Source organism: Narcine bancroftii, chromosome 1, assembly GCF_036971445.1.
Source record: "Narcine bancroftii isolate sNarBan1 chromosome 1, sNarBan1.hap1, whole genome shotgun sequence".
Classification (NCBI taxonomy): Eukaryota; Metazoa; Chordata; class Chondrichthyes; order Torpediniformes; family Narcinidae; genus Narcine; species Narcine bancroftii.
In genome coordinates, this window is record NC_091469.1 from 152,974,925 (window position 1) to 152,999,804 (window position 24,880).

At 45.8% G+C, this 24,880-nt stretch overlaps 1 protein-coding gene across 3 annotated transcripts in view; it reads right to left on the reverse strand.

The window, feature by feature from the left end:
- Nucleotides 1–8,965, reverse strand: part of sh3bp2 (SH3-domain binding protein 2) — a 92,514-nt gene extending 83,549 nt beyond the window's left edge. Inside the window, exons 1-2 of one of the 3 annotated variants that reach the window (XM_069942119.1) lie at nucleotides 7,983–8,049; nucleotides 6,030–6,142 (exon numbers count right to left, since the gene is read on the reverse strand). The gene's annotated coding sequence lies outside the window, so the exon portion shown is untranslated. Of the gene's footprint in view, nucleotides 1–6,029; nucleotides 6,143–7,982; nucleotides 8,073–8,800 lie in introns of those variants that run through there. The other 2 variants (XM_069942103.1, XM_069942110.1) reach the window with 2 other exon arrangements.
- Nucleotides 8,966–24,880: the final 15,915 nt, after the last annotated feature.

Below are 24,880 nucleotides of genomic sequence, written 5' to 3' on the forward strand. Positions count from 1 at the left end.
GTAACGGTACATCGTTCCCTGAAGGTAGAAACTCATGTGAATAGGGTGGTGAAGAAGGCTTTTAGTATGCTGGCCTTTATCAATCATTGCATGGAATATAGGAGTTGGGAAGTGATGTTGAGACTGTATAAGGCGTTGGTGCGGCCTAATTTAGAGTTCTGTGTGCAGTTCTGGTCGCCTAATTATAGGAAGGATATAAACAGAGTGGAGAGAGTGCAGAGAAGGTTTACCAGAATGTTACCTGGGTTTAAGCATCTAGAGTATAGGGAGAGATTGGACAGATTAGGTCTTTATTCTTTGGAGCGTAGAAGGTTGAGAGGGGATTTGATAGAAGTATTTAAGATTATGAAAGGGATAGACAGAGTGGATGTGGATAGACTATTTCCGTTAAGAGGAGGAAAGATTAAAACAAGAGGACATGAGTTAAGAATTAAGGGGCAGAGGTTTAGAGGTAACATGAGGGGAAACTTCTTTACTCAGAGAGTGGTAGCCGTGTGGAATGATCTTCCGGGAGAAATAGTGGCGGCAGAGTCAATTTTACTATTTAAGAAAAAGCTGGACAGGTATATGGATGAGAAGAAGATGGAGGGTTATGGTCATTGTGCAGGTAGGTGGGACTAAAGAGGAGTGTTTGGTTCGGTGCGGACTAGAAGGGCCTAATGGCCTGTTTCCGTGCTGTAATTGTTATGTTATGAATTCTTTAATTTTCCTCCCTGAAGACCTGGAACCTAATATGACAGGGGTGATTATAACTATAAAGGGTAAAATCTGGCCTTTATGATTTACTTCTAAATTCTAGGACCATTCCCTGGACAGAATTAAAAATATTATGGGAACAGGATTTTCAACAGTTAATTTCTAAAACTACATGGAATTCATTGACAAGTCCCAGACACTCATTATTAGTTTAAGCTCGTACACCAGGCCCACTATTCCAAAGTCCAATTGGCTAAATTCTATTCTAATCTCTCTTCTCAATGTGATAAATGTATAACTGAAGTTCTGGTTATGTCCCTCCCTTTCCAATTTTTTGGAAGGGGTATTTCGTACCTTGTCTTTAGTTCTTAACAATACTTTGACTCCAAATCCTTTCCTTGCTTTCTTTAGAATAAGTGGGCCTAATATTGACTGCTTCACAATCCCATGTAGTTGCCCTCGCCTCCCTTATCACTAGAAGGGCCCTATTAATGAGATGCAAAGATGTTGCCCCCCACCACTCACACAATGGTTGTCTGACATGTTTGACTTTGGAAAAAATTAGATGTTCCATGACTAAAATCAATCTTAATCTTTTTTCCTTATGGGGTTCCTTTCTTAATTATTTTCAGAATTTGTAAGATTAATTAGTTTCTGGTTTTTGACCCCATTGTTCACCTTTTTTAAATTATTAGTGGTGGACTGTTTCTGTTAAAGCCAGAAGCCTCCGAAGGGAGGGGATCGATAATTAGCTAACTAGGTTAGTGGGTTTTTTGTTTGCTTTGGCTTTTAGTTATTTCTTTTCAATGTAATGCAATGTACCATTTTTATTATATGCAAGATTTTTAAAGATGTTTTATTTTATTGTCAAGTAACATTTATTTGATGAAACCATTAAAAAAATGTTGAAAAGGAACGGCAGATAGAAATTAAAAACAAAAATTTCATCTACCATTTTGCATCCCATTTTTCCAGCTGGTCCAGACACCTCCACAAGCTTTGAAAGCCTTCCTCGCTGTCCACAAATCCTTCACTCTTTATTTCATCTGCTCCTCGCTGTCCACTACACCCCCCCAACCTTTGTGACATCTCATCCCACATGCCTGCGTTGGGCCCATTTCCCTCTCTAATCCCATCCTCTTCATGCAGCTGTCCCAATTTCTTTCTTAAATATCGCAATTGTATCTGAATCAGCCACCACCTCTGGCAGTCCATTCCATACATCCACCACCCTCCGTATAAAATAGCTACCCCTCAGATTCCTGTTAAATCTCTCCCCCTTCACCTGCTTAAATTTATGGTTACTGACCCCAACTTTGGGCAAAAGAATCTCTGCACTTCACCGATCCGTTCCTCTTGTGATTTTGTACACCTCCATGAGATCACCCCTCATCCTCCTGCAATCCAAGGAATTAAGCTCTATCCCAGCGGTTCTCAACCTTTTTCTTTCCATTCACATCCCACTTTAAGTAATCCCTATGTCATAGGTGCTCTGTGATTAGTAAGGGATTGCTTAAGGTGGTACATGGATGGAAAGAAAAAGTTTGAAAACCACAGTTTTAATCGTACCTCACAGTTTCAGAACTCCAAACGAAATGGGGCAATGACAATTTTTCTCAAGCAAAATATTTCAGTAACCTTCCCTTCCCACTCACATCCCACCTTAAGCAATCCCTTACTGATCACAGAGCACCGATGGCATAGGGATTACTTAAAGTGGAATGTGAGTGGAAAAAAAAAGGTTGAGAACCACTGCTCTAGCCTGCTCAATCTCTCCCTTTAGCTCAAGGCCTGGCAACGTCCCCGTGAATCTTCTCTGCACCCTCTCCAAACAAAACATTCCACCAGGTCACACTGAGGCTGACAGAGTAAGATCTAAAGGGGAAAGAAGAGGGAGAAAAAAATTTAAGGCGGGATTCCTGAAGTTAGGGCCTTGGGAACTGAGGGCATAATTATGGACTAAAATCAAGGACACTCTATAGATTCCAAAACCAGCTGGGTGTTGATGACCTTGTGCTGGAGGAGTTTACAGAGACAGAAAGAAGCAAAAGTGCACTGAGGACGTTCCGGGATCTGGCAGGCTTGAAATGTGTGACAAGGTTGGATTGGCTGGGACTTTTCTCCCTTGAATGTCGGAGTCTGAGGCTTGGCCTCATAGAGGCCTACAAAACCATGGATAAAGCAAATAGATGCCCCCATCACGCAACATCAGTTTATGGTGAGAGGGGAAAGGTTTAAAAAGGGACTGGCGGGGTACCCTCTTCATGCTCTGCTTGGTGGGTAGATTTGCAATATTTAAAAGACATCTAAACGGGGTAATTTTTTTTAAAATTTGAATTTAGACATCTTCTTTGGCTTGGCTTCGCGGACGAAGATTTATGGAGGGGGTAAAAAGTCCACGTCAGCTGCAGGCTCGTTTGTGGCTGACAAGTCCGATGCGGGACAGGCAGACACGGTTGCAGCGGAAAATTGGTTGGTTGGGGTTGGGTGTTGGGTTTTTCCTCCTTTGCCTTTTGTCAGTGAGGTGGGCTCTGCGGTCTTCTTCAAAGGAGGTTGCTGCCCGCCAAACTGTGAGGCGCCAAGATGCACGGTTTGAGGCGTTATCAGCCCACTGGCGGTGGTCAATGTGGCAGGCACCAAGAGATTTCTTTAGGCAGTCCTTGTACCTTTTCTTTGGTGCACCTCTGTCACGGTGGCCAGTGGAGAGCTCGCCATATAACACAATCTTGGGAAGGCGATGGTCCTCCATTCTGGAGACGTGACCCATCCAGCGCAGCTGGATCTTCAGCAGCGTGGACTCGATGCTGTCGACCTCTGCCATCTCGAGTACTTCGACATTAGGGATGAAAGCGCTCCAATGGATGTTGAGGATGGAGCGGAGACAACGCTGGTGGAAGCGTTCTAGGAGCCGTAGGTGGTGCCGGTAGAGGACCCATGATTCGGAGCCGAACAGGAGTGTGGGTATGACAACGGCTCTGTATACGCTTATCTTTGTGAGGTTTTTCAGTTGGTTGTTTTTCCAGACTCTTTTGTGTAGTCTTCCAAAGGCGCTATTTGCCTTGGCGAGTCTGTTGTCTATCTCATTGTCGATCCTTACGTCTGATGAAATGGTGCAGCCGAGATAGGTAAACTGGTTGACCGTTTTGAGTTTTGTGTGCCCGATGGAGATGTGGGGGGGCTGGTAGTCATGGTGGGGAGCTGGCTGATGGAGGACCTCAGTTTTCTTCAGGCTGACTTCCAGGCCAAACATTTTGGCAGTTTCCGCAAAGCAGGACGTCAAGCGCTGAAGAGCTGGCTCTGAATAGGCAACTAAAGCGGCATCGTCTGCAAAGAGTAGTTCACGGACAAGTTTCTCTTGTGTCTTGGTGTGAGCTTGCAGGCGCCTCAGATTGAAGAGACTGCCATCCGTGCGGTACCGGATGTAAACAGCGTCTTCATTGTTGGGGTTTTTCATGGCTTGGTTCAGCATCATGCTGAAGAAGATTGAAAAGAGGGTTGGTGCGAGAACACAGCCTTGCTTCACGCCATTGTTAATGGAGAAGGGTTCAGAGAGCTCATTGCTGTATCTGACCCGACCTACAGCACGATAATAGGCCAAGAGCCTGTGCCGCGCAGTTACACCCAATTGACCTACAACCCCGTATGTTTTGAATGGTGGAGCCCTCTCCTCCGCCCCCCCCCCCACCCCGAGAAAACCCACGCAGATATAGGGAGAATGTACCAACTCCTGAGAGGGAATGGAACCCTGGTACTGATCGCTGGGGCTGTAAGAGCGTTGAGCTAACTGTGCCGCCCTATGTGACAACACATCATGGTCAAGGACATCACATACATTGCACAATGTACAGACACACTAATATTTTTACCTGCTGCAGCTGAGCATCAACAAAAAAAAACACACAACCTTTGCTATTACCAAACTAAACATCCTTTAGATCAGCCGTTAACAACAGGAGCCTAATGGGAGCTGCAGGGCATTTAAAGTTAAACCCTTGTTTTCTTTTCACCTCATGTAACATAAGTTTTTATATATATTCACGAAGAAGGAGGCCCATAAGGGGACCTGGGGGCGGGGGGGGGAGATGGGGACAGCCAAAGAAAGGTTGAGAGTGGCTGCACAGGATGTTGTAACTGCACCTGCCAGTACTTGCTCTGGTAACTCTAATGGGAAAGTGGGTGAAGAGGGGTGGGGTGGTAGAATTCATCCAGGAATGGTGTAACTGAGTGGTTGAAGGGAAGACAGCATTCAGTGGGCAGGAGGGCCTGTCTCCATGCTGTCCCTTTCTATGGCTCTAATGGGAGGAGTAGAGTGAGTGAAGGTGTCATGGACACCTTCGCCCAAGGCTATTACACGTTTGTAATGCCATATCTTTTTGCACTGTGAATATTTATTGTCATTTGTATTTACTTTCCCTTTAATTTTTAATGTAATGCAAACTGTTAGAACATGAGTGTACAGGCCCTTCAGCCTATGTATGTTATACTGACCTTGTAGAAACCTACTCCACAACAATCTAACTCTTCCCTCCCCAACACCCATCACCCTCAATTTTTTTTTACATCATGTGCCTGTCTACAAGTCTTTTGAATGCTCAGGACATCACAGGCAAAACCCACCCCACTAATGAGTACATCTATAGGGAACACTGCCGTCAGAGGGCAGCAGCGATCATCCAGGATCCACGCCACCCAGCACACGCTCTGCTCTTGCTGCTGCCATCAGGAAAGAGGTATCAGGGCCACAAGACTCGCCCCCACCAGGTTCAGGAACGGCTGCTTCCCCTCCACCATCAGTCTCCTCAATAACAAACTCAATCAGGGAATCACTGAAGGACTCTTGTACACTTTATTGATTTTCTTTTATTCTCTCTGCCTTGCACAGTTTGTTTATATTTGGTACCTGTTTACAATTCTTTCTTTGTTTGCATGTTTACGCTGTGTACCATTTATTTTTTTTTGCACTACCAATTAGTGGTAATTCTGCTGTGCCCACAGGAAAAAGGAATCTCTGGGTTGTATCTGATGTCACGTATGACAATAAATCTGAAATCATGGACATCTGAATGTCCCTATTGTACCAGCCTCCACCACCACTCAGCAATGCATTTTAAGACACCCACCACTCAAAGTAAAAAAAAACTTGCCTTTGACATCTCCCCTAAACTTTCTTCCACTGACTTTTATCAGATGTCCTGTGGAATTTACTATTATCACCCCAGGAAAAAGGCGCTGGGTGTCTCTCTCTGCCCCCCCCCACTCCCCATAATCTCGTAGACCTCTATTAAGTCACTGTTCATTCTTCATTATCAGAAGAGAAAAGTCTGAGCTCTCACACATGTTCTTCAATTAAGGCAACATCCGCTGCTTTTTGCTTGTGCCATGACGAAGGCTTCAGGCCTGTAACGTTTCTTATGTATCTTTACCATCACAGGGCCAGTGTCATGCACTGAAATGACAACCGTAGAAACGTGTGCAAATGTTATAGTTTATGAGCAGTTACGTTTTTGTCAAATAAAAACGATGTGAACGAAACATTCAATTGTTTGCAAATCACCCAGCACTTGGAAAGGGAAATAATGCTCCACAAATTGTGAATTACCACATATTTCATAAACTTTGTGAAAGTAGCTCTAGACGACACTTTCCTTGTTCCAATATCTTAATTTCAGTGTATCGTCTTCCAAAGCTTGAGCTGCGATATCCTAAATTTAGATCTCTTTAATCCAACAAATCAAACTCTGTGACTGCTACCTTATGTAGTTTTAATTCATTGATAGAACTAATAAACATTTGCTATATAAAGAACATTGCATGACCTGCTGAGTTTCTCCAAGCCTCCACATCCTTCCTGTCTTAAAATGATCATTTATCATTTGGCTGTCACTTCGATTTGGCCCAGAGTTTAAGGCAGTGGTTCTCAAACTTTTTCTTTCCACTCACATCCCACTTTAAGTATTCCCTATGCTGTCGGTACTCTGTGATTAGTAAGGGATTGCTTAAGGTGGCATGTGAGTGGAAAGAAAAAGTTCGAAAACCACTGGTTCAGGGTTAGGGTGAGCCCTCGGAATGGTTGGGCAGAGTTCACACCAAAATACAAAAGGCAAACATTAACAGTAAAAAAAATTCCAGTATTATTGTTCCTTTCACACTGTAGGTGAATCGATAATAGGTACTGCCATATCTGGGAGGTGGGGGGGTTAATGGAATGGGGAGAGTTGTGCAACCAGTTTTAAGGACCTTCAGTGGAATCTTGCTAGAACTAGTGGGCTTGAGTTACACGGACAGGTCTGATATGCTCGGTTTATAGTTCTCGACTACAAGTCATGGGTGGCGGGGGGGTGGGTGCGATTTTACAGAGTTTATAAAATCAATGAGGGGCATGTTTCTCGGGTTAGATGATTCTAGAACAGAGGGTATGTTGGTGAAAGGGGAACTATTCAAGGGAAAGCAGAGAGGGGCAACTTTTTCACTCAAAGGGTGGTCGAAATCTTGAACGTTCTGCCAGAGGGAACTGTAGAAGAGGGTAAAATTCTGACATTCAAAAGACATTTGGACAGATACATGGATTGGAAGAGTTTAATGGATATGTGCCAAATGCAGGCAAATGGAACTAAGTCCAGATTGCCACCTTGATCAGTGTGGACGAGTTGAGATGAAGGGCCTGTTCTGTATGATGAGACTCTATGACTGATTGAGTTAAATCAGATGCCGTTCACTGAATGTTTGAAACAAAATCAATAGAAGTTGGAAATATTCAACAGCAGTTCAAATCTTTTTGAGCTCTACCTTCAGAACTCTGCTTTCTGAAACCAAATACTTTTATGCTTTGAAATAAAGTTATAGGCAACAATGAGGCAAAGGGGATCAGGTCAAACATTCTCTCGAAAACTGACAAATGAATAGGAAATACTTGATTTCTTCCTCACCCCTGCTCCCATTAAGTGCAGGCACTCACACACACCCAGGATCAGACAGACACGCAGTGAGAGAGAGAGAGAGAGAGAGAGAGAGAGAGAGAAAGAGACACACGGAAACCCATAGGGAGACACCTGCACACAGACTGTACACACACAGACAGACCCAGGCTCACGCCGCCACATGCACATGGAATAGTTTCCATTCTCGGGGGCGTGGGTGGCGGGGGGGGGGGTAGTTTCAACGCAGATCGAAAGAAGACTCAGCCCCTATGATTTAAGCTTCACAGCACCGAGACTAACTGCTCCCTGACCCCAATCCGACTGAACCTTATTTTAAAAATAAAATAAGTACCACCAATGTTCTCCTACCTGAACAGAACAACCCGCCGGAGCCAACGGAACGAGGTTTCAAAGGAAGATCATCGGGTTCACGGTCCTGCCTTCGGTCAGTGAACCTGCTCACTCTCCCCTCCCCCTTCCCCCCACCCCCGCACTCTCTCTCCCCTCTCCCCCCTCACACCCACCTGTCTTTCCTGTGTCTGCCTGTCTGTCTGTCCCCCTCCCCTCCCTCTCTCCCCCTCCCCTCCGCCTCCCTCTTTCCCCTCCCTCTCTCTCCCAGCTGCCTCCCTCCCTCCCCCCTCCTCTTCCCCTCCCTCCCCCTCCATCCCCTTGCTCCTCCCTTCCCCCTCCTCCTCCCCCTCCACTCCCCTCCCTCCTCCCTTCCCCCTCCTCCTCCATCCCCTTCCTCCTCCCCCTCCACTCCCCTCCCTCCTCCCTTCCCCCTCCTCCTCCATCCCCTTCCTCCTCCCCCTCCACTCCCCTCCCTCCTCCCTTCCCCTCCTCCTCCATCCCCTCCTCCTCCCCCTCCACTCCCCTCCCTCCTCCCTTCCCCCTCCTCCTCCATCCCCTTCCTCCTCCCCCTCCACTCCCCTCCCTCCTCCCTTCCCCCTCCTCCTCCATCCCCTTCCTCCTCCCCCTCCACTCCCCTCCCTTCACCTCCATCCCCTTCCTCCCTCTCCCCTCCCTCTCCCTCCCTGACCTTCCCCTTCCTCCCCTCTCCCACCCCTCCTCCCTCTCCCTCCCTCTCCCTCCCTTCCCCCTCCTCCTTCTCCCGGCCCCCCCTTCCTCCCTCTCCCCTCTCTCTCTCTCCCTCCTGCACTTCCTCAAATGTGATAAAAATGACTCACGAGAGTTCCTTTTACCAATGGTGAGCGCAGCGAAGAGGCACCAGTCCGTGGCTGATGATCCCCACTGCCAGCCCGAAGGGAGGGGGTTCAGGTTCAGGTTCAGGGGGCCTCGCCGACTGTGCAGTGCCGGCATTCACCCCCCGGGCGCCGCGCTCCACACTGGGCGGCTGTGGGCGGAGCGCGCTCTCGCACTCACGGCGGGGGAGGGGGTTCGGACGATGGCCTTGAGGACCAATCAAAACATCGGAGGCTAGTGTTGAGGAAGCCTTGAGTCTACAGAAGTTGGACATGGTGGGAGAGTGGGTAGAGGGAGTGCAGGCTGGAGAAGGGGCAGGAATAAAGGTGAGGGCTGCTGAGAAATCAGAGAGGTCCTCCTGCAAGACTCCCTGAAGGTCAACCACCATATGGAATGCCTGCATTCATTTCGAGAGGGATGGACTATGAGAGCAGCCCCAGAATACAAAAACAACATGTCCCTTTAGAACAGAGATGAGGAGGGATTTCCCTGACCCAGAGGGAGGTGAACCTGTGGAATCCGCGGACCGGCTGTGGAGGCCAAGTCAGTGGGGATCTTTAAGGCGCAGGTCGCAGGGTTACAGGGAGAAGGGAAAAACCCGTCAACCCACCCACAATGACCAGACCATCTCCAAACAAGTGAGGTTTTCCCTCAACGAGTAACAGTTTTTGGAAAAATGTTATTTTTGCGATCCTTGAGCGTCCTCTGAAGCAATCCAAATTAATACAGGTTATGATGTATTTTATATTCTTCTTCTTTGGCTTGGCTTCGCGGACGAAGATTTATGGAGGGGGTAAATGTCCACGTCAGCTGCAGGCTCGTTTGTGGCTGACAAGTCCGAGGCGGGACAGGCAGACACGGTTGCAGCGGTTGCAGGGGAAAATTGGTGGGTTGGGGTTGGGTGTTGGGTTTTTCCTCCTTTGCCTTTTGTCAGTGAGGTGGGCTCTGCGGTCTTCTTCAAAGGAGGTTGCTGCCCGCTGAACTGTGAGGCGCCAAGATGCATGGTTTGAGGCGATATCAGCCCACTGGCGGTGGTCAATGTGGCAGGCACCAAGAGATTTCTTTAGGCAGTCATTGTACCTTTTCTTTGGTGCACCTCTGTCACGGTGGCCAGTGGAGAGCTCGCCATATAACACGATCTTGGGAAGGCGATGGTCCTCCATTCTGGAGACGTGACCCACCTAGCGCAGCTGGATCTTCAGCAGCGTGGACTCGATGCTGTCGACCTCTGCCATCTCGAGTACTTCGACGTTAGGGATGAATGCGCTCCAATGAATGTTGAGGATGGAGCGGAGACAACGCTGGTGGAAGCGTTCTAGGAGCCGTAGGTGATGCCGGTAGAGGACCCATGATTCGGAGCCGAACAGGAGTGTGGGTATGACAACGGCTCTGTATACGCTTATCTTTGTGAGGTTTTTCAGTTGGTTGTTTTTCCAGACTCTTTTGTGTAGTCTTCCAAAGGCACTATTTGTCTTGGCGAGTCTGTTGTCTATCTCGTTGTCGATCCTTGCATCTGATGAAATGGTGCCGCTGAGATAGGACTTTAGTTATTGGGATTAGTTTAGGTGGGGGGGGGGTTAGTTTTAGGGGTTTTTTTTAGTTTTAGTAGTTTCCTTTTAGCATACTTGTTATTATTTTTTTCTGTTGTTACGAGTCTAGAGGACCCCAAAACCCAACAGCAATGGATCAACAAAGGGTTATTTAAACAAAAGTTGCTTTTAATTATCTTTGAACATGAAAATAGAATCAAACTTTAACTTATCTCTATTGACTCGCTTAATCTAATTAACCCCCTTCTAATACTTAAGTGCACATGTGTGTCATGTATGTGTAAGTTCAGCAAAGTTCTTGGGTTCACAGTCCAATCTCACTGGTTGCAGGCAATTCTTGTACTGTGCACAGAAGTTAACATTAATAAAGTTCACCAGACTTTGGTGCTGAACAGGTAAAGGGTTACAACTCAGGAGGGTTCTTGTTCATTTTCAGAGAGAGAGATTTTCTTGTTCCAAGACGTCACAGAGTTCCTTCCTCTTTCTCCTATTCTAAGGGAAAAAAACAGACAGCCAGTCCTCTCCTTTGACCAGGCAGTCTTCCAAAGCTTGACAGCTTGTCCCTCTGGAACCGATGCCTGTGTCTCTCCTCTCTGAGATCAAAGCCTCTGTTTTTTCTGCTCTCTGCCTGGAAAGATCACATGACCTTCCAGACAGTAAGTTCTGTTTCCCTGTCAAAGCTGCTACTGCCTGTTGTTATATTTGTTGCCTTTTGCAAATGACAGTCCATCATGAGTCTGAGCTCTCTTGCAAAAGCTCCTGCAAAAAAATTCTGTTTTAAAGTGTTTGTGTGTGACCTGCTCTAACAAACCTTTCCCAATTTATCTCCCAAACACTTCTATATACTCTGTTCAATATATTAACATATATCTGTAAACACTGTAACATTGTGATTTGATATTAATTGTTATAATTATCATATATGTGTTGATTTAAATAAAATATTTAAAAAAAGACCAGACTATCCAGGAGCCAACAGCTGAGCCATAGCTAGCACCACAAAGGTCGCAACAGCAGACAAGACCACCAGACAAACTGAATTTGTGATGGACGTGGAACCCACTTCATCCTGCTGGACTTCTTAAAAAAAGAGAGGGGGTGAATATGGTGGAACCACTGTTAATGCTGTTTGTACATGTATGGTTGGCCCGCTGATTGTACCTGTGGCTCCTCCCCCTTGATACCCCTAATAAAGGTGACAATGCAATAACCCCCTCCCCAGAACAAGCTCAGGTCTCAGGTGAGTAGCATGAAACATGCTGTCTGTTTATGGTCATAAAAACCTCTCAGTCAGGTAACCTAGTCTTTGGAGTGATTGATAGCACATCAAGAGGCTTCTCGATAAACACAGGACCATCAAGGGGATGGCGGGATGTCTATCAAGTCAAGTTTATTGTCATCTGATTGCACAAGTACAACCCGATGAAACCGTTCTCCGGTCCTCGGTGCAATAACACACACGCACACCACACACTACATCATTTGCAGGACAAGTATTAAATCTATAAAAATAAATAAATATTGTTTTGCACGAATGTGACTCTCAGATGGTTAGTGTGAGAAATTCCTTTGGTCGTTCAGCATTCTCACTGCCCATGGGAAGAAGCTGTTCCTCAGCCTGGTGGAGCTGGCTCTGATCCTGTATCTCTTCCCTGAGAGGAGCAGCTGAAAGGTGCGGTGTGCAGGGTGGAAGGGGTCCTCAAATGATTTTGCGCGCTCTCTTCAGACAATGATTCCGGTAGATCCCATCGACGGAGGGAGACCCAAGTGATCCTCTCTGCCACTCTTATGGTCCTGAGGATTGACCTCTGATCCATTTCACTGCAGCAACCGTACCCCACTGTGATGCAGCCGGCCAGGACGCTCTCGATAGAGGCTCCTGTAGAAGGTTAACATAATGGTGGCCGGTAGCCTTGCCCGCTTCAGTCTTCACTGTTGCGTGTTCCTGAGAAGTGAGGAGATGTTGAGTGTCCACGATAGGATCCTAGTTAAGTGAACTCCAAGGAACTTGGTGGTCTCCACTCTCTCTACTATAGAGTTTTTGATGTGCAGTGGAGGGCGATCCTTCCTGGTCCTCCTGAAATCCACGATCATCTCCTTCGTCTTGTACACATTGAGACTCAATTTGTTACTCTCGCACTGTAACACGAGATTTTCATGTTTCACTTTATAAAATATGGATAGGTTAAGTAATGGGCATTCACCAAACCTCTCTTCAAAGCCAATAGATGTGAGGAATATTGACCAGCACACCATGTCACTTGTGGAAAACTCTATTAATTCCAAGGAAACCCAAGGTTGTTCCTTGAAAACCATGGAGCTTTCCTACTGATTAAATACCTGCTGGGTTCCCCTCAACATATGATGTTTGACGAAGATGATCAGAGTTTGATGTTATTGCACTGCCAGACCTGGGGAGAGCGAGGAGCAGAGACACAGCACTGCTCAGCAGGGTCCTACAGCCCAGTCCAATGCTGATGGTTCTGTACAGGCTTTAAACAGACTGTTAAAGGAGCTGACGGTGTTTTTTCTAAATCCTGTGCCCATGATAGTGGCGCATGTGCTGGGTACTGTACCATGAGGGGTTGCAGATTCTGGGAAAGCAGTGGCACCAGAAACAGGGAGAAGACCACCCCCCCCTCCCCCCACTTGAGAAGGAGAAGCATCGGAAATGATCCTATCGGGTAGATGATCTTGACAATGGACCGGAGAGGGGCTCATTAGCTGTAGGACCCAGCCAGGCTGTGGGCTGTCAGTGACTTGCGGTCAAAGGAACCACATAGGCCGTGCGTTGCAGGCTCATGGGAACTGGATATCCGAACCAGGATTTGAGAGGGCGCTGCGGGCAAGAAGGGCTCCCAAAGGGCCTCAGGCCCTGAAGGCTTCCTGATCATGTTGGAGGTTTGGATCTGGATCTCGGGCTGCCAATATTTTGATCTGGAGTCTGTGCGGCTGCAGGAGCGATGGAGGCGAATGCACGGACTCTAATTTGCTTCTCTTTCTCCTATCGTTAGGGGTGCCGGGCAAGGCTCATGGTGTCTCTTTAATGATTAATGCAGACCAAAGTTGAAGTGAATCGTGTTTATTATATATTTTTTTTTCCTAATATTTTATTTATAATTTTAAATATATTTAGCAATCAACAGCCATACAAAATCAAAATGTCAAGAAAACCCATCCATCCACCCAACTCCCGCCAATTAAACAGGGAAAAAAAACGGAAGAAAAAGAAATGGAAAAATCCCATCGTAAGTGCGTACAGTAAAATGTATAGAGACCCAGTGGTACTATAGAGTTAAAATTTTTACAGAGTTTTGCTGGCTAGTCAGTAGCAGCCATAGCCCTATATTGGCACCAGTGAGGTTCCTATATGATCTAAATAAGGTTGCTAAATTTGTAGGAAGGTGTTATATCCCCTCCGAACACTGGATGTGACCTTTTCAAGTCTGATGCAACTATTCATCTCTGAAGACCACCTATCCATGAGGAGAGGGGAGTCAGACTTCCATGTTACAGCTATACATTTCCTGGCCACACATACAACAATTTCTGTGAATTTAATTTGAGAATTTGTTAGTGATCTACCAACACTTGTCAAGTTCCCCAGAAGACAAAACTCTGGGTCTACTGGGAAGGTGACTCCTGTGATCTTGGTTAGGGTGTCACAGAGGTCACAAAGAAACTACTCCACGTCAGTTTATTTCTAGAATGTATTTTTTTATTGATGAGCAAGATCCCAAAGCCAGGTTTACATAAATCTAGGGTGAGATGGGACACGACAATTGACAAACAACTCTGGTCAGATCTGTGCCAGGGAAGTAGGTTGGCTACTATCAATGCCAGGGATATTATCACCCCACAGAAATTACACTAATATAATCCTGAATTATCAGAGATGAGCTTTAGGCGTGGAGTAGAGGTTGGTTCCTTCTTACACTCTACCTGCCTCTGCACGAAAGTGAGGCCCTTCTGGTATGACCTTTGTGACATCGTATATTACATTTTCAATGCATTATTGCATGACAATAATTAGTACAATGAGATTCCTGCTTGCTGCAGTTGCACGGGGGCATAAGACACACCAACAATCAATGTACAGTATATTTTAATTTAATACAACATGCCATGAGAGAAAAAAAGTTAATAAATATAAAAAGATTCACATTTGCAAATAGTGTAGAAAAGATGTTGTTTCAATGGTGCAGACAGATTCGAGAATAGTGTTAGATTTAGGGTGGAACAGGGCGGGTTGAATTGGATGAAAACTGTCCTTGAACCAGGACCCAAAGTCGTGGTGAGAAGAGAGATTAACCATATGATGGGGATCTGGTTAGGGTTCTGGTCACCTCACTGCAGGAAGAACGTGGATGCTAAAGAGGATGTGGAGATGAGGATGTGGAGAGGAGATTTACAAGGATGCTGCCTAGTGTAACAGCACTGCTTACAAACAAATAAAGAATACACTCACTTGTTTCTTCCAGCACACCATGAAGTCGACTTTCTTTATTATTCACTAGACACAACACCGCATTCTTCAACTCCCCAAACCCCCACCCAACTAAACCCCTCTGACCTTCTCATTGGCTCACTGACATTCTCACTCTCCTCCTCCTGCGTCTGAGATCCATCACTCGTATACTGACACCTAACACACCTGCGCATGCGCGCTATTACTCCCGCGTGTCACATCACTTACGTCAGCAGTGGCAGCCAGCACCGCTCCCAGTGAAGGTAAGTACGCGACTGCGACACTGGATTGAGGAGCATACGTTATGAGGATCAGTTGAGTGAATGTAGTCTTTTCTCCTTGGAGCAGTGGGGGGATGAGGGGGTGACCTGATAGAGGTGTATAAATTGATGAGAGGCATTGATTGTGCAGGCAGCCAGAGGCTTTTCCCCAGGGCTGAAATGGCTAACACGTGAGAGAATTAGTTATAAGGTGTTCAGGTGTAAGTACAGGAGGAATATAATTAAAACCCCTGTTATGAGGAATTCAAGTAATTGGCAAAAAAATCACGGAAAATAAATAAGAAAAAATATAAATATAAATACTAGTTTAAAATTGTAAAAGTAAATGTTCTCTGAAGTAACACATGAACCTTTGGTGAAAATGGGAGCAAATATTCAGCCAGCGGAGGGCCTTGGTCAGGCTTTGCTCTGAGCAGCTGTTTGAATAAAGTTGTATAAAACAGTAACGGCGTTGTCCAGGTTGAAGAGCTGGTTGATGCCGCTCACCATTGGGGGAAGACTCTCTTAGTAAAGTGTCTCCTTATTCCTGCTTAGTAAAAGTCTTTATCTTTAGATATACAGCATGGTAACCTCACAAAGATAAGCGTATACAGAGCCGTTGTCATACCCACACTCCTGTTTGGCTCCGAATCATGGGTCCTCTACCGGCATCACCTACGGCTCCTAGAACGCTTCCACCAGCGTTGTCTCCGCTCCGTCCTCAACATCCATTGGAGCGCTTTCATCCCTAACGTCGAAGTACTCGAGATGGCAGAGGTCGACAGCATCGAGTCCACGCTGCTGAAGATCCAGCTGCGCTGGGTGGGTCACGTCTCCAGAATGGAGGACCATCGCCTTCCCAAGATCGTGTTATATGGCGAGCTCTCCACTGGCCACCGTGACAGAGGTGCACCAAAGAAAAGGTACAAGGACTGCCTAAAGAAATCTCTTGGTGCCTGCCACATTGACCACCGCCAGTAGGCTGATAACGCCTCAAACCGTGCATCTTGGCGCCTCTCAGTTTGGCAGGCAGCAACCTCCTTTGAAGAAGACCGCAGAGCCCACCTCACTGACAAAAGGCAAAGGAGGAAAAACCCAACACCCAACCCCAACCCACCAATTTTCCCCTGCAACCGCTGCAACCGTGTCTGCCTGTCCCGCATCGGACTTGTCAGCCACAAACGAGCCTGCAGCTGACGTGGACTTTTTACCCCCTCCATAAATCTTCGTCCGCGAAGCCAAGCCAAAGAAGAACAACATGGTAATGGGGCCATTTCGGCCCACAAACCTGTGCTGCTCAATTTACACCCAATTAATAATGCTGTATGTTTTGAAGGGTAGGAGGAAACCAGAGCCTCTGGGGAAATCCCACTCAGACAGAGTAAGAACGTACAATCTCCTTACAGACAGCACGGGGTTCAAATCCCGGTCCTGATCGCTGCTGCTGTGAAGCCGTTGCACTAACCGCTACGCCAACCATGCTGCCCTTTTATTAGTAAGTCTGTTAGTAAGACTTCATCTGTAAACCTGTGGGAGGGTGGGATATTTACGGTGGTGGCACAGTTAGGTAGCGGTTAACCTAGTGGTTCTCAACCTTTATCTTTCCACTCACATCCCACTTTAAGTAATCCCTGTGCCTTCGGTGCTCTGTGATCAGTAAGGGATTGCTTAGGTTGGGATGTGGGTGGGAAGGAAAGGTTGAGAATCACTGCTCTAGACCCAATTATTACTGAGATATTTGGCTTGAGAAAAATTGTCATTGGCCCATTTCCTTTGGAGTTATGAAACGGTGCACATAACGTGTCAATGAGGGACGACTAAAACAGTGGTTTTCAAACCTTCCCTTCCCCAATTCAATGAGCTGATCTATCTCTCTCCTGTACACGTCCTCATTGCTGTTTGTAATCCTGTCAACAACTGTGGTGTCATCGGCAAACTTGTAGATGGCATTGAAATTGTGTCTGGCCACACAGTCATGGGTGTATAACGAGTAGAGCAGTAGGCTAAGCACGCATCCTTGGGGGGGGGGTCGCTTGTGTTGGGGATCAGTGAGAAGGAGACATTGTTTTCAATTCATTCTGACTGTGGTCTTCCAGTGAGAAAGTCAAAGATCCAGTTGCAGTGGAGGTTACAGAGATTTGTACCTTCTTGACCAGCCCTGAGGGAATAACAGAGCTGTAGTTGATGAAGAGCTGCTGCATGTATACCAGACCATGATGAAGCCTTTACATTTTGCTCAGAAGATCCAGCAAGGATAGGAAACATTCCCTTTTTTCCCTATGCCTCCTTTCCTTTCTCTCTCACTCTCTCCCACTCTCCTTTTCCCTCTGTCTCCTTTCCCCTAGCTCTGCTTCCCCAGAGCCCCAAACAACCCCCCCTTATAACCATATAACCATATAACCATTTACGGAGCGGAAACAGGCCATGTTGGCCTTTCGAGTCAGCTCCGGTTCAGCCCCAATTAATTCTCACCTTTTCTCTCTCCTATGTCTCATCTATATCCAATGAACACCTTTTGTCTGTTGATCCATGCTCCTTCCCTGCCCATTCTTCCCTCCCCAGCCTTTCAATTCAGCCTTGAATTGAAAGGTAACTCCTACCTTGAAGAAGGGTTCAGACTGAAACGTCGGTAAAATTGTGTTGAGATGTAATTCCACCACTAGGTCACCAGGGGTCATCCTGGTGACCTTGTCTATAAAGCAGTCCAGAGCTACAGTCCGGCCTTCCAGGTTTGTCTTGCAGGTAGACAAGACCTCTTAGTGTACATATTAGTTTTTTAATTTTTTAAAATTTTTCACACTATGAACCATATTAATCAAAATACACACAAACATTTCCCTCTTGAATATACACAGTGGCATTTTCTCCCCTTTTTTCCCATGTACATATTAGTTTATTAAAGCTGTCTTATACTTGCACTGCTGGTGTGGTTATTGTCAGTACAAAAATATCTTTACCTCCTAAGGTCGCTGCTTGCAAAATCAGCTAAATAGTACTCTATTTAACTCTATAGTTCCGTTGGGTCTCTATACATTTTACTGTACGCACTTACGATGGGATTTTTCCATTTCTTTTTCTTCCGTTTTTTTCCCTGTTTAATTGGCGGGAGTTGGGTGGATGGATAGGTTTTCTTGACATTTTGATTTTGTATGGCTGTTGATTGTTAAATATATTTAAAATGATAAATAAAATATTAGCAAAAGAAAATAAAATGCAATATACACGATCCACTTCAACTTTGGTCTGCATTAATCATTAAAGAGACACCACGAGCCTTGCCCGGCACCCCTAACGATAGGAGAAAGAGAAGCAAATTAGAGTCCGTGCATTCGCCTCCATCGCTCCTGCAGCTGCAAATCAGCTAAGTCCCCCCAGCTTTTCAGTGTTTTTGTTACCCATATGTGTGTAATGTGTGTGTAAATTTAAGAAAAGTTCTTTGCTTCACAGTTCAATCTCACTTCTCATTCTTCCAAGTTCTCTGGTAGAAAGGCAAACACTCCCTCAGCTGGGTCACAGGTGACAATAGGGTTGATATGTGGAGAACTTGGTACTGGCCCACAGGGGGCAGTATTGGACCAGATAGCCAGCAGGTCAATGGGCTTGATTAAGAGGAAGGCAGAGGAGCTGAAGGAGGCTTGGAGGTTTAAGACACACAATTGTTCCGAAGTTCAGAGCATGAACACAGGCCCTTCAGCCCTCCTAGCTCATACTGGCATTTATACCCCACAGCTGCCTTGTGATAGAACATTGAACATTACAGTGCAGTACAGGGTACAGGCACTGTTGTGCTGACCTATATTAACCTACTCAGCAGTCTAAATCTTACCTACCTCACACCTATAACCTTCTTGCATCCATGTGCTGGTCCAAGAGTCATTCCAATGTCCCTATTGTACCAGCCTCCACCACCATTCCAGGCAATGCAAGGACTCAAGCCCGAAATGTCAGTTAAGAATTTCTTCTTCTTCTTTGGCTTGGCTTCGCGGACGAAGATTTATGGAGGGGGTAAAAAGTCCACGTCAGCTGCAGGCTCGTTTGTGGCTGACAAGTCCGATGCGGGACAGGCAGACACGATTGCAGCGGTTGCAGGGGAAAATTGGTTGGTTGGGGTTGGGTGTTGGGTTTTTCCTCCTTTGCCTTTTGTCAGTGAGGTGGGCTCTGCGGTCTTCTTCAAAGGAGGTTGCTGCCCGCCAAACTGTGAGGCGCCAAGATGCACGGTTTGAGGCGTTATCAGCCCACTGGCGGTGGTCAATGTGGCAGGCACCAAGAGATTTCTTTAGGCAGTCCTTGTACCTTTTCTTTGATGCACCTCTGTCACGGTGGCCAGTGGAGAGCTCGCCATATAACACGATCTTGGGAAGGCAATGGTCCTCCATTCTGGAGACGTGACCCACCCAGCGCAGCTGGATCTTCAGCAGCGTGGACTCGATGCTGTCGACCTTTGCTAAAAGACAGACACTGTTTGACCTGTCAAATGTCTCCACCATTGTGTTTTTACTTCATCCACAGAATCTACAGATTTTTGTGTTTTACTTCTACCTTTAATGTACTCCAGGCACCCACTAGGCTCTGTGTAAAAAAAAGTATCCCTGAGATCATCCCTCACCTTATACAGATGCCCTCTGGTATTTGCTACTGTCTCCCTGGGAAATTGGTGCTAGGTATTAACCCTCTCATGATCTTGTAGAGCTCTAATAAGTCATCTTCCCTTCAATGTGTCCGTCCCTTGTTTATCCTCATGTCTATACGTTCCTTCCCTTAAATGTATCATTATTCAGGCACTCGACGTGGCTACCTGGTCCTAGTTCTCATCACTCCACGTGGCTACCTGGTCCTGGCTCTCATCACTCCACGTGGCTACTTGGTCCTGGTTCTCATCACTCCACGTGGCTACCTGGTCCTGGTTCTCATCACTCCACGTGGCTACCTGGTCCTGGTTCTCATCACTCCATGTGGCTACCTGGCCTTGGTTCTCGACACTCCCTGGGTGAGCAAGTTTTGCCTGAATTCCTTGTTGAACTTCTCGAAACGTACGGGGGTGGGGGGGTGGATGTTAGGTTAATTGGTGTAAAGTGGGCGGTACAGACCCGTGGGCCAAAATGGCCTGTTACCGAGCTGTGTATCTAAATTTAATGTAATAAAAAATTTAAAATTAAAAAGAATGACATCTAATTTAAATTAAAAAATTTTCAGTAAGCAACTTCAATGTAGGAAATTATGGTAGGCTGCAACTGGATAGATATAGGATAGGCGGAGAAGTGGCAGAGGAAACTTCAATCTGGATTAATGCGAAGTAATGCACTTTGGAAGGTTGAACTTGAAGGAGGATTACGTGGTGGAAGGCAAGATTCTCAACCATGGGGAGGAACAGAGGGATCTTGGGGTGAAGCATGAATGTCTGCCGACGTGGCGATTGCAGTTAAAAAAAATGCTGGAGGAGCTCAGCAGGTCTCGCAGCGTCCAGAGGAGGTAAAGAAATATAAACTAGCGTTTCGGGCCTGAGCCCTTCTCTAAGGTATGGGAAGAAGATCCACAAATCCCTCAAGGTTGCTCCACAAGTTGATAGAGGTGTGTGGTGTGCTGGCCTTCATTAGTCTGGGCCTCTGAGTTGAAGAGCCATGAATACCCAATGGCTTCCTTAGTTTTCTTTTTCTTTTGTGTTTCTTTTCTTTTTAGAGTTTTCTTTGAATGGCGTTGCCATTACAGGTCTTCATAGGGGTCATGTGCCCCATGATGAGTGGGATCAAGATAAGTTTTTGGAATGCACTCGCTGTGGTGGATGGAGGGTGTGTGGTTGGGACAATTACAGACTTTGCGTATGTCCATGAATGACTTTGTTTATTGGATTTTGTAAGTTTGTGAAAACTAAATTAAAATATTCCCCAAAAAAACCCAATGGCTTGGCCTCCACAGCTGTGTGTGGCAACGAATTCCACAGATTCACCAGCATTCTCATATTCGGAGGCCGTGCCCTCTGGTCCTAGTCTCTCCCACTGTGGAAACATCTCCAAGTCCACTCGATATCTGTTGCGTTTCAATGTGATCTCCCCTCATCCTTGTAAACCCTTCTGAGTTACAGGCTCAGAGCCAGCAAATGCTCCTCCCTAGTAACCCATTCTGGTAAACTTCCTTCGGACCCTCTCCAACGGGTCTTGCCTTGGGCATGGGGCCAATGTTCATGATACTCCAAATGTGGTGTGGCCAAACCTCAGAACCAATCTGAAAGTGGGAGCATCCACCCCCCTCCCCCCACCCCCGTACGTTTCGAGAAGTTCAACAAGGAATTCAGGCAAAACTTGCTCACCCAGGGAGTGTCGAGAACTTGCCCCATCAGGGTTCTCCAGATGATAACCTCTTTCCCTCCAGTCAAAGAAACAACTTTTCACCACCTCTCTCCCTCCTTCTGATCTACTTCCCACCCCCATTTTTGTCCCCTTTCCCATACTCCCCTTCCACTAGTCATCATCACTCATTTTCATCCTCCTTCCTGCCTCCCCTTGATTCCTCGAAAATGCAGTGACAGAGGTTGTTTTGTGAGCAGACCAGCAGACATCTCATGCATAGTAAAGCAAGGATAGGGATGGGCACAGAGATGGCAGATAGAATTCAATGTGATGCATTTGGAAGATCCAACGAGGGCGGATGGTTAATGGCTGGATTCTTAACAGTGTGGAGCAACAGAGGTGGTGAAAGATTGGGGTCCAGATCCATAGGCCCTTCAAGGTTGCTGTGCAAGTTAATAGGGTCATTAAGAAGGCTTCTGGTGCACTGCCCTTCATTAGTGGAGGGATTGAGTTTAAGAGCCATGAGCTACTGTTGCAACCCTCTCGAGTTCAGGTTTGACCACACTTGGAGTATTGCGTTCAGTTCTGGTCATCTCATCACATGACGGAGTAAACGTTTCAGAGAAGGTGTTACGAGCCCAAAGGACCCCAAAACCCAGACATTCACCAAGACAAGTAGTTATTTAAACAAAAATTGTTTGTAATTATCTTTAAACATGAAAACAGAACCAAACTTTAACTTATCTCTATTAACTTAACTAGCCCAACTTAACCCCCTTCTAATTTTAACCGCACGTGAATGTAATGTGTGTGTAAATTTAAGAAAAATTCTTTGGTTCACAGTTCAATCTCACTTCTCATTCTTCCAAGTTCTCTGGTTGCAGGCAATTCTTGTACTGTGCACAGAATTTAACATGTATAAAGTTCACCAGGGTTTGGTGCTCGAAAGGTAAATGGTTACCGCTCAGGAAGCTTCTTTATAGTTTTGCAGAGAGAGATTTGTTGTTCCAGGATTTCCACAACTGAGGTACCACCATTAGTCACCTCAATGTTTCACTGATGAAACTTGCCCCATCAGGGTTCTCCAGATGATAACCTCTTTCTTTCAGGCTACCACAGAGTTCTTTTCTGTTTCACTTATTCCAAAAGAACCATCAGACACATAGCACTTCCAGCCATCTGCCACTCTGGAGCTTTCTGTTTCAGTTCCAACAAGTTTCCTGGCTTGCACTGTTCAGATCTCACTCTCTCTCTCATCTGAGATACCAAACTGCCAGAAAGTTCATGTGACTCTCTCACTTGCAAAACCCCCTACCTTCTCCAGCAAACAATAGGAGTAAGTCTTCTGCTCCCATCTGTTGATTTAGGTAAACAAACCTCTCAATTGCCTTTGAGTGAGCACTTGGCAAAAAGGTCAGAAGCCTTGTAAAAACAGACAACCTGACTTTTCCAAGACAATGGTCTCTTCCATATAACCATATAACCGTTTATTAGCACCTACTTGTGAAATTTGCATAGCATTCTCTATAGTTTCTGTAAAGTCATTGAATTCTTCAGTATTTCAAATAAGATCTGTTTTAAAGTGTGTGTATGTATGTAACCTATTCATTTTGTTGCATGGTCTATGACATGACACCTTATCAAAACCACTCTTGGAAGTCCCTATATAAAGCAACAACTTCACGCCCCATCAACAGCCCACTCAGCCACTTCATCGAGTTGATTAGTAAAACATTTTCTTAATAAATCCTAATCTTCACTGTTAATTCTAGCTTTGATTATTAGTTCTACCAGAATCTGAATCAGAACATGTCACGACATTCATTATTTTGCAGCAGTTTTACAAATATTGCTATAAAATTACCTTTAAAAATAAATAAATTTGTGGAAAAATAAGAGACAGTGAGGTAGTGTCTACGGTTCACTGTCTGTTCAGGAATCTGATGGCGGGGGGAAGAAGCTGTTCTTGTGCCTCTGGGTACTCATCTTCAGGCTCCTGTACCTTTTCCCCAATAGTAGCAGTGTGAAGAGGGCATGGTCTGGGATAGTGGGGGTCCTTGAGGATAGAAGCTGCTTTCTCTTGTAGGTGTCCTCGATGAAGTGAAGGCTGGTGTGATGCCCATGATATTCACAACTCTCTGTATTTTTTTTCCTGTCTTGTCCATATCAGACAGTGATACAACCAGTCAGAATGCTCTCCATTGTACACCTGGAGAAATTTGCAAGAGTCTTTGGTGAGATTCCAGGGGTACACCTGGTTTCTCCTTACAACCTTCCTTGAAGGAGAGTGCAACCTTCCCCCCCTGAATCCGCAGATGTTTGGTAGATTAAGACCAGAGCCTCTGCAGTTTCTTCCCTCAGCATCCTAGGGTTCATTCACTGAAAGAGCAGCTGGCCTTCCTATTTTAATCCCAGCAGGAATCCCAATTACATCTTCAAGCTCAAGTTTTTATTTTAGACAATAACAGGCCCTTTTGGCTCATGAGTCCATGCCGCCCAATTTACATCCAATTGACCAACAACTCTGGTACACTTTGAAAGATGGGATGGAAACCAGCGCCCACAAGGAACACCCACCCAGACACAGGGAGAACGTACAAACTCCTTACAGACAGTGTGGGATTTGCACCCCAGTCCCAATCACTGGCGCTGTAACAACAATACATTAACCACTACACCAACCTTGCCTCCCATTTACATCCCTATGTAACAACATTCTCTGGTCCTTGGTGCAACACATTGCAAACACACATTCAGACATAACACACGTACAGGGAAATGATACATATTGAGATGGATTATGTTATGTTTTACATTATCCATAGATATGTTTTAAAGGAGTAAATTCTGTGGGGTTTTTAGTTAGGTCACACACAGATACAAACACTTCAAAACAAATCTCATTTAAAATGCCAGAGCTCTGCTCAAGTTCAGGCTCCTAGTGCCTTTGCAAAAGCTTTGAAGAATACCTATAAGGACTTCACAAGTAGGTGTTAATTGGACCTGCTATGGAGTAATGGATTATTTTGCCTTTGGAAAGCAACAGATGAACGAACTCAGAAGATTGGGTCCGGACCCGCAGTCTGTCTGAGTGAAGTTTGCTGTTCTAAGAGGGTCATGTGGTTTTCGCTGAGTGAGAGAGAGAGAGAGAGAGAGAGAGAGAGAGAGAGAGAGAGAGAGAGAGAGAGAGAGAGAGAGAGAGAGAGAGAAATTCAGTTCTACAGTTTTACAGTCAGCAGCAGCATCAACTGGGACTGGAACAGGACAAGCTGGAAAGCTTGTGGAAAACCCCATTTTGAAGATGGGTTGTGAGTTCTTAGTTCAGCCTGGTCAAAGCCCTTGTGGTCCATGTAAGAGGAGAGGACTGGCTGTATAATGTTTCACTTGAAATAAGGGAAACAAAAAGGAACTCTGTGATGACCTGAAAGAAAGAGGTTATCATCTGGAAAACCCTGACGGGGCAAGTTTCTTTGGCAAGTCACTGAAGTGGCTGATCGGAAGG